The following is an 11152-nucleotide window of genomic DNA, read 5'->3' on the forward strand; positions in this document are numbered from 1 at the left end:
GTAGCGAGTTTCAAGCCACAACTGTTACAATAAAAGTACAAAATCAAAAATTATCAATTATTTCGGTCTACAGTCCTCCAAGACATTCTATTAGTACAGATCAATATATAAACTTTCTTTCTAAATTTAAAAATAAATTCATTATTGGTGGCGATTTCAACGCTAAACATGTCCATTGGGGTTCGCGATTAACTACAACTAAGGGCCGAGAACTATTAAAAGCCATACAAGCCACAGGACGTGATGTCTTATCAACTGGAAGCCCAACATATTGGCCAACTGACCCAGCGAAAATACCGGATCTGATTGACTTTTTTATAACTAAAAAAATACCAAAAGAACTCTTACAAATAGAAAATGGATATGATCTCTCTTCTGATCATTCACCTGTGCACCTCTCTATTAATAAAAGTGTAGTCATAAATGAACCGAAGCCTTACCTAATAAATAGATCTACTGACTGGGATTACTTTAGGCTGCATCTTGAAAACAGTCTTAATCTTAACTCTGATCTAAACTCAGCGACTGAAGTGGATAACGAAGTTCTTCTATTTACACAGCAGATTCAAAAATCAGCATGGATGAGTACTTCACAGTTCTCTAAACACCAGGTTAGACCAACTCTTCCAAAAGAAATAAATAAACTAATATGGGAAAAAAGGAAATTGCGTAAAAAATGGCAACAAATACGATCACCAACTGACAAAACGGAATTAAATAGGAAAACTGCACAACTACGAAAACTTATCAATAATGTTAAAAATGATAAGATACAACAGAATCTTAGAAGCCTTTCTTATGAGAAACGCACAGATTACTCGCTGTGGAAAGCCGTGAAAGCAGTAAAACATCCTATAAAACATAATCCTCCTATTAAAGCAGATGGCACATCATGGGCCAAAAGTGACGAAGAAAAAGCAGATTTATTCGCAAAATTTCTTAAAGCAACATTTACACTAAATGATGATGGAAATAATCTTCCTACGTCTAATTTAAATCCATTAAACCAAGCAATACAACCAACTTCGCTAAGAGAAATAAAAAATGAAATAAGAAATATGAAACTAAAAAAGGCTCCTGGTTGGGATCAGATAACCGCTGAGATCTTAAACCAATTCCCTAATAAAGGAATAATCAAACTATGCAAAATAATTAATGCAGCTCTGCGCTTAAGACACTTCCCAATTTATTGGAAAGTGGCGGAAGTACTTATGGTACACAAACAAGGACCTGCTAATGAAGTTTCGTCGTATCGTCCAATTTCTTTATTACCCGTTTTATCAAAAATCTTTGAACGAATTCTCCTTAATAGAATACAGATTGTTCTCACAGAAAATCAAATAGTTCCGAGTCATCAGTTTGGGTTCCGAAAAAAGCATTCTACTGTAGAACAAATACACAGAAAATGCGACAAAATCGAAAGAGCACTTGAAGAACAAAAAATTTGCACTGCAGTTTTCCTAGACGTATCGAAAGCCTTTGATAAAGTTTGGCACAAAGGACTTGTGCATAAGATTGAACAGTGGTTTTCGAGACAAATATCCGAAATTATGTGGTCCTACTTATCTTGCCGATTCTTCAGAGTAAAATATAAAGGTGCGTACTCAACACTTGAACCAATTGAAGCCGGAGTACCGCAGGGAAGTATACTTGGCCCAATTCTGTACCTAATTTACACAGCCGACCTGCAAGTCTCACCAGAAAGTGTTATTGCCACGTTTGCAGATGATACAGCGATCCTTACCACTGGAAACACAATAAACGAATCAACAGAAGCAACGCAGCGTTCCATTGATCAAATTATTAGTTGGACTAAAAAATGGAAAATTGAGCTCAACCAAACGAAATCCGTCCATGTAAACTTCACAAACAAAAAAATTGAATATTTGCCGATAAATATGTGCAGTGCTCAAATACCATACTCAAACACAGCTAAATACCTTGGCATGAACTTAGATGCTAAGTTGAAATGGAAAGAACATATAAAGAAAAAACGAGTTGAATTAGAATCCAAATACAAAAATTTATATTGGCTTCTTGGGAACAAATCACCCGTCTCTCTAAACAATAAATTAATGGTATACAAGCAAGTCTTAGCTCCGGTGTGGACGTATGGAATCCAGTTATGGGGTTGTGCACCAAAATCCACTATTCAAATCATTCAAAACTTTCAAAACAAAGTTTTAAGAAACTTAGTCAACGCTCCGTGGTTTATTAGGAATACTGACCTCCATCGGGACTTGAAGATCGAATCTGTGGCTGCAGTAATCCAGAAGTTCGCGGTAAAGCACCAAAAACGATTACAACAGCATCCAAACGAGACAGTCAACCATCTGTCTAATACATCTGACCTGCTGAGAAGACTTAAACGAACAAAGCCTTCAGATCTACTCCCGAATTAGTAGTCTAATAATAATTTAGATTACTACTATTAACACTAAGTCTTTGACAACTTCACAATTTTAATAAGTATACTGAAATGTAACAAAACTGCTTGATAGTTCTTGTATGAACTAGTCGTAGTCAAATGAAACATGTATTTATATTATTGTACATATTGTGTTTCAAAAAATAAAAAAACAAAAAAAAAAAAAAAAAACTTTAAGAATCGAATACTGCAGTATGACACAGAAAAAGGTAGAAAACAGTAAGAGGTCACTGGCGGGATCCCACAAGAATCAGTTCTTGGACGCACAGTGTGAAACGTAATGTATGATGGAGTTCTGAAAATAAGACTTCTCGATAAAGCGACAATAGTTGGATATGCTGATGGCATCGCGTTAATGGTGATAGACAAAAGGCTTGACCAATCAGAAGCAAAATGTAACGATGCAGCAGCAAGAGTACAACGATGGCTTAAAAATGCAGGACTGGAATTGGCGACGCAAAATACAGAAGCAGCACTGATAACCGTAAGAAAGCAAAAAAGAAGATGAAAATTAAAATGGGCAGGCATGAAATATTATCACAAGAAGCAATGAAATACCTTGAAGTCATGATCGATTCAAGACTGAGCTTTAAACAGCATCTTACAGCAGTAAGCTCTAAGGCAGCAGCAGTGAATAACACTAACACGAATTCTTCCCAATACAGGTAGTCCTCAGGACGAAAGAAGGCATCTTTTGTCTATGGTCACGGACTCTATTATATTTTATGCTGCTCCTATATCTGCAGCAGCAAAAAAGCATCAGATACTTCTGGTAGCACAAATATACGGACGCATTGCGTTACGTGTTGTCTTCGCTTATAGAACAGTCTCTAACGATGCAATATGCGTCATTGCTGGAAAACTGCCAGCTAACGTATATGCAAAAGAGTTAAACCGTTTTGATGGCAGGTAAGGCATAACACCTACGTTAGATCAAAAATCTGTTGCACGTGCATATTCATTTTGAGAATGGCAGCCTATACACTCATTCCCAACTATGGGTGCCAAGCTATGGGTGTCAAGAAAACATGGTGAAGTTGGTTATAATCTGACTCAAATGTTGAGCGGCCACGGAGGCTGTTTAGAATATCTTTACAGATTTCAACTGTCAGATAGTCTAAACTGCCCAAACTACCACAACGTAGTATAAAGTGCAGAACATGTAGTTTTTCGCTACGATTTAACGGTTTAACGAAGAACGGGAAATACTTGTGGAGGGTCTAGGATATCTACCATTTTCTAGCAGCATTGTGTATGAAATGTGCTCAAGTAGCTTTAAATGGAATGCAACTCAAATTATGCGGCGTCTACGAAGAGGAAAGAGGAACAGCTGCAAAGATATACCTGCAATGATAATGAATGCATACATATAGTATGAAAACTATAATAAAATAACGACAAAAAACTGACCGAGAGAGCTAACCGTCGGACATCGGAACGACTTTAGTGTGTTGAATGGACTTTCGATGCTTTAGACCTCGTTAAAAAAAAACATGTATGTCGATAGATTCTACTCTTTTTCTACTATTTAGAAGAACTGCTTCGGTTTTGTGCTCTAATAATTTCAGGTCCATTGCCTTAAGCCAGACTTTAACCACTGCGATGGTGCTATCATATCTCATTACAAGCTCTGCACTCCAACTAATTTTTCTACATTAAATACGCCATCATCATGTTCCAGAGAATGGGGCTTAAAACCGAGCCTTGTGGAACTCATGCCGTCACTATATACCTATGACTTCACACTATCCTTCGTGTCATATATCGGAATGCAATCGTTGAAGTAGCATTTTCGGCTAAATTATACAGTTTTGCTAGAGCATTTATTGTACTCCGGCCTTTCCTTAAACCATGTTGCCATATTGACAGGCCTTTTGGTCCTGCATACTGTTCCAATCTGGCAGCAATAAGTTTTTCAAAGAGCTTCCCAGTAGTATCTAGCATGCACAACGGTCTGTAAGATGGCAGTTCGGGCAGGTTTCCCTTTTTTACGGATAAAAACTAGTCGTTTTACTTTCCACAGTTTTGGAAACGTACTTCTACTAGAGCTGCATGACTGTAGCTCTACTAGAGCTACATAGTTCACCAAATAAGATACACAGACCAGTATTCAAACATTGATTAAACGCATTAGTATTAATCGTGGATATATGTACTCATAAAGAGTGCACTTTATTGTCCTAGGGGTGAAAAATAGTCCCTGAAGGCGGATCAACTGATGTACGTGATCGAAGGTATTGGAATCAGGCTGGCAAGGAGAAGCCATTTGATTGCTAATATTAACTACTTGGGATTCCTCAGAACTAACACTGACGGCAGCTCAGAAGAAACAATGGTGTTATGATCCGTATCTAATCAGATAAAGATTTACTAATTCTGCACTTTAACCAATTTAGCTTACGCAAGTAAGTTAGCACTTCTACCAGTTATTTATATATATAGTATAATTGTTGTAGAGATAGAGACTCCTCAACCGCTAGATAACGTTGTGGAAACCTTCACAAAAGCTTGCAACATAGCCTTGGACCGTTCTTGCCCGCTGAAATCACAGAGAGAAAAGAAAAAGCCATTGTGGTGGTCCGAGGAAATAAGAGATCTTAGGAAATCAAGCAGATACTTCTTTAACAAGGCCAAGAGAAGTAATCTTAACACTGACTGGGACATCTACAAAGTCTGTCCTAAAATATATAAAAATGAAACAAAATGAGCCAAAAGACGCTCCTGGAAAGCCTTCTGTGAAAGCGTGGAGGGTTGTCAAGGAACAACAAGGTTTAGGCGCATTCTCTCGAAGAAACCCTCTAATCTAGTCTACTTAAAAGACGAGGTCAATGGGTGGACACATAGCAGCGAAGAATCATTGTTAATGAATATACATTTCCCAGATAGCGACATACCAAATAACCTTGGAATAAACCAGGGGTCTACATGTGACTCATCTGTGGTGAATAATATTATCACCAGAAGGAAAATTAAATGGGCTATAGATAGCTTTCTACCATACAAATCACCAGGCCTGGATGGAATTATACCAGCCCAGCTTCATGAAGCAAAGGACATCTCCTGCAACTGGCTCACACCAATCTTTAAAGGTTGTCTTTCCTTAAGGCATATACCAGAGAAATGGAAATTGACAAAGGTCGTTTTCATTCCTAAAGCTGGCAAAAGCTCCCATATTACACCTAAAGATTTTAGACCAATTAGTCTATCCTCTTTCCTCTTAAAAACTTTAGAAAGGCTTTAGGAGCATTTTGTTAGGAAAGAGATACCAGATGAAAGGCTTTCAAAATCACAACATGCGTACTGTAAAGGAAGGTCTGTAGAGACCGCATTATCATCTCCAACTGAAATGATTGAAAACTCAATACAGCATAAAGAATACGCTCTTTGCGCTTTTCTAGATGTGGATGGGGCTTTCAATAACATTCTTCCTCAAGTAATCACCAACTCATAAAGAAAACTAGGAATTGACAATAGAGTAATCGAAGTCATTACCCAACTGCTGGTTGATAGGACAATCGTAGCGCAGTAGGAGGAACGCTAGTAACTAAGAAGGTTAATAGGGGGACTCCACAAGGAGGAGTACTTTCCCCCCTCTTATGGCTAACTGCAGTTAATGATCTTCTTGTTGATCTAGATAGTGCAGGTTGTCAGGTGGTCGCGTACGCGGATGATCTTTCCTTGATTGCAAGGGGAAAATTCCTGAGTACAATAAGTGAGGTAATGCAGGGTAATCTAAATAAAGTATCCAAATGGGCCCATTACAGCGGATTATCAATAAATCCAACCAAAACAGAACTAGTGCTTTTTTTTAGGAAATATAAAATTCCGGAATTCACACTACCTACCCTAGGAGGTCAAACTCTGACTCTGAATGATAAAGCCAAATATTTAGGTCTTATAATTGACAGAAAACTGAATTGGGGACCAAATGTTGTTGCACGTACCCAAAAAGCTATGGTTGCCTTTTACTGTTGTAGAGGCGCTATAGGCAAAAGATGGGGACTCTCACCGAAGTCCATTTTATGGATATATAATGTGGTGGTAAAACCAATTCTCTTGTATGGAGTGTTATTTTGGAGAAATACTCTGAATAGGTCAACACTATGCAAGAAATTGGAAAAGATTCAAGGGACTGCACTGATGACATTAAGCGGAGCGTTAAAATCAACGCCGTCACTTGCCCTGAATGTTATCTTTAATATCTTACCTATCGACATCGCGAAAGGCGAGGTAGCTGTGGCAGCTTTACGGATAAGAGAACTAGGTATTGGAAGCAGTTGTGGATGGATGCAAGATTCCATCCTCAGAGAAATTGATTTTATACCGGATATAACAGACTACTGTACTACAATTACAATTGTGGACAGAAATCTTGAATTATTAATTCTTACTAGGGAGACATGGAAAAACTACTCTGTAAAGAGTGCTAATCGCCTTAACTTCTTTACAGACGGCTCAAAGTTGGACAAGTAGGAGGAGGGGTATACTGCCCTGAACTAGATCTCAGTATGAGTTTCAGGCTACCGGATCACTGCAGCGTTGAAGTATCTGCTATATTGGAAGTTTCAGATAAGCTGGAACACAATGTTTCCTCCGTTAAATTTATAAACACAGCCAGCCAGGCAGCTATAAAATCCTTAAACTCGTCGACTTTCAACTCGAGGTTAGTACTGAATTGTCTTACATCACTTATGGTGATGGCTGTATATTTTCGGACACGAATTATTTGTGTCCCTGGACATAGGGACATCCAAGGCAACTGTATAGCAGATGAATTAGCAAGACATAGTACGACAGCACAAATTCTTCTGGGAAAAGTGGGTATACCAGTTGCTTCTTGTCGGCACCGAATAAAATGATGGACATACCAAATGTTTGAAAGAAGATGGTCAACAATAACCAACTGCATAAAAACCAAGGAATTTTGGGTGGAAATTAATATGAAAGGATCGGGGGAATTCATCAACCTATCCCGAGCAAATAAATTCAAGATAATGGGAATAATTACGGGACACTGCCCGTTGCGAGGACATGCCGTGAGGCTCAACATCAGGACCTCCTTACATTGTAGGCATTGAATGGAGGATGATGAAGAGAAATCACCAATACACCTTCTACTACAGTGTCCTGCCTTCGCAAGACATAGACTATCCTATTTAGGGTCACACTTTTTCTATTCACTAAGAGAGCTAGATTCAACAGAACTATCGCAGTGACATGCTTATTGCTGCAACTCATAAAGAATGACCGATAAAAGAAAACTAATACTTATCAACTTTACACAGTGCCGTTTGAAGATAATCCTATTACGTCTGGCACGCTGATAGCGTGCAAATATTTATTTGTGAGAACCAGCTACATTGCTATGAATATATAATAACACAAACAAACCCAAAGAAAAAATACAAAAATAAGAATTTGATGTACATAATAATATAAACAATAATTTAATTTTGATAATTATACAAATCATAATTAGCAATAAACTTAATTGATGATATATCTAATATGAAACTTAACAAATTGCAAGAACTGCAATAACAAAACTAATAAAAATATGGAAAGATAGTACTATAACAAAATTCACAAAACATCGTCTTGTAAACTCCTATAGCTACCTATGTAACCGAAATCTGGATCATATAAAATAATGGATAGACAAAAGATTTAGGCATTCGAACTGTGGGTCTACCTATAGAACAATGTTAAAAACTCCATCGACTGCTCACCAAACTAACACCTCTGTACTTCAAGAAATATATTCAAAGACTAGGCCTATAAAAATGATTTCTAACTTATATTTAACTTACTTTGGTCACGTTGCGAGACGATCAGGAACTTTGGAACAACTGGTTGTAGAAGAAATTGTAAGCGGAAGCAGACTACGAGGACGGTCGCCTATACGTTGGATGGATCAACTACAACCCCTACTTCTAAAAACAATGAGTGAAGCGATACATACTAAGCAAGATCGAACAACATGGCGCACAGAAACAACTCTTCAAATGTTGGAAGTCAATGTTCATGCCACCCTTGTCAAAAATTGTGATGATCGCATGCACTATGTATCTCATAACCATGAAATTATCTACCAGATTATAATAAAAAAAATTTCATTCTAACAATATTTCTATTTTATATGTCATTTTAAGTACTCATGCAACTAAAAAACACTAACTATGTAATAATGAAAATATGTATTTGTATATACATATGTAAAATAGCGATATACAGAAATGTCTTAAATTGTTTTTACTGTGCAGATTATAAATGCACTATTTCAAAATTATATTTTTTTTCTATTATTAATAAAAGTACATATACTACTATAGTAGTATACTATTTATTTGTTATATATCACTTAATAATATATGTAGGTATACCTACCTATACATTAATAATTGTATTTAATTAGATAACAAACAAATGATAACAATATTTATTTTCCAACAACAATGAGCACTAAAAACGTATCCAAAACGTTGTACTTGACGGAGACTAATATACACTACGATCATGAAAATTTTCCTACAGAGATTAACTACGTTTGTGAAGAGATCCTTATAAATTTTACTACCTTCGCGTGAAAAATACAGTAACAAGAACATCAAAAATTCACGTGAGATGTCGGACACAGGAAATTGTGTTCGTAAAGAGTAATGCTAAATATTTTTACTGTTTCGGACTTTTATTAGTGTACTGTACTATGTTTGATCCAGTACAGTATATTTTGGTTCATTGATTGGTGTCAGCATCACTAGTTTTAGTTGCTTCAGTGAGAAGAAACAACGTTGTTCAATAAAATTGTTTGTTTCTTTATAGATTGCGAGCTTGGAACAATTTCATTACCTCATATACGGTATATTGTATTCATATATTCGTATTATGTTAGCAATCTTGTCGATCAGTTATTAAAGTAACTTGAATAATTGTTATTACTAGTTATTAATTATTTGTAAAAGGATATAAAAGGGATATATTTCTTTCATGTATTGGTTTTTTTTTAAAGTAACAGAAAACTTGTTGAAAAATATTCAGTTGAAATTTTAATTTTCTTTGATAACTGATAGAATCTATAACATCTCTAACTTTCTTTTCATACATTTCTTCATTAAAAATTCTTATAATTTTTAAAATCATACCTTAAATTCAGTAAATAATAATCTTATAACTTTAATATTTAACTTCTTTATCTTGTAAATTGAAGCGCACTTGACATAGGGAATCTGTAAATTAATCAGAACTTCAAAAATCAATGGCTCGGTATATCACAATTGACTTTTTTTAATCAAATAGAATAGCTGGTTTTCCTTTTTTTTAAAACCTCGTAAGCAAAACTGTACGGTGTGCGTCATTTGTACAAATATATTTGATAAGGTAAGGGGTGAAATGTTCTCCTAACCCTTATTTTATAAGAAGTTTTTATTTTTACAGTTTTTTTAAATTCGCGTTTGTTTTAAAACTATGAAATATTTGCATTAATGCAATTGTGCTCGATTTTTGAAAAGAAATATAATCTGAGAGTTTTGTAACATAAAAAATGCACAATGTAAAAGGGTTCGTTATATGTGCACGGAACATATGCATTACATTTCGTTTTAATTGCGTAAACGCAACTATATTGCTTATATATTTCGTTAAAACAGTTTTTTTATTTGCTAAACAGGTAAACGACGTGTTAAAAACTAGGTAAAAAGGATACTCAAAACATAAGCATTGGATATACAACAATACCGCACCTCTTATCTTATTCGGTAATATATTTTTACACGCTTTTTATGCAATGCTAAATTAACTGTTTCCAAACGATAATTCAAATAATATTTGAAATATTCGAATATTTTAAATTGCTAAAAATCGATATACGACCTTAAAACTTATGTGTCATTTAGGCTAATGTCGCAAAAACGGTTTAGAGTTTTGCAGCATCATATGTAAAATTATCGGTTTAGAAACTCTATATTTGGCCTTGCGTAAAAAACGTGTAAAAATATATTATAACCAAAAGTATAGAAATCTATATTTTACCAAAGCCATTTTAAATATTCAAATATTTTTCATATATATATCTACAAGAAATTTATAAGTTAACTTATTAGTAGACTTTTATTTAATACTGCGTTTTGTCCCCAAAATTTGTGTCTGTTTCTATTAAAAGTTTCTCAAAAAATAAACAGTATTCGTTAATAAAGATTTTAATAGTTAAAGAAAAGATTTTCTAAAGAAATTTATTCTTTAGTGCTACCTGGTTTTCATGGACACAATTCTTTTCTTACGCAAGAAATAGGTATTCACATACCTATATATACCATATGTCCATATACTAAAAAATGGCGTGTAAATTTTAATTTTTTATTAAATCATTTAATTTAGCTGGACATAAAGCGTTGAACGCAAATGCTGCGTCTTGTATTATTTTGAGTTCTTTGTGATTTTTACAGATCAACATTTTCACAATTGACTCCAAACTAAAATACCAGCAGTAGAAGGGTCCTTATTTACTGACTGTTGTAAGGTGTCGTCTGACATTTTCATACGAAAGTTTGACATTATTAAACAATATCTACCTGAGACTTTTTGTCAAAAGAGCATTATTTGTGTTATTTACAGTGATTTGTAAATTGAGAATTCGCGAAAAAATTGAATTAACGCGAGAAAATTTTAGTTCAATGATTTATTACGACTTTTGACGTAAATGATCAAGACAAGAGTGCATCAATCAAC

Source organism: Teleopsis dalmanni, chromosome 1 (genome assembly GCF_002237135.1).
Source record: "Teleopsis dalmanni isolate 2A chromosome 1, ASM223713v2, whole genome shotgun sequence".
Classification (NCBI taxonomy): domain Eukaryota; kingdom Metazoa; phylum Arthropoda; class Insecta; order Diptera; family Diopsidae; genus Teleopsis; species Teleopsis dalmanni.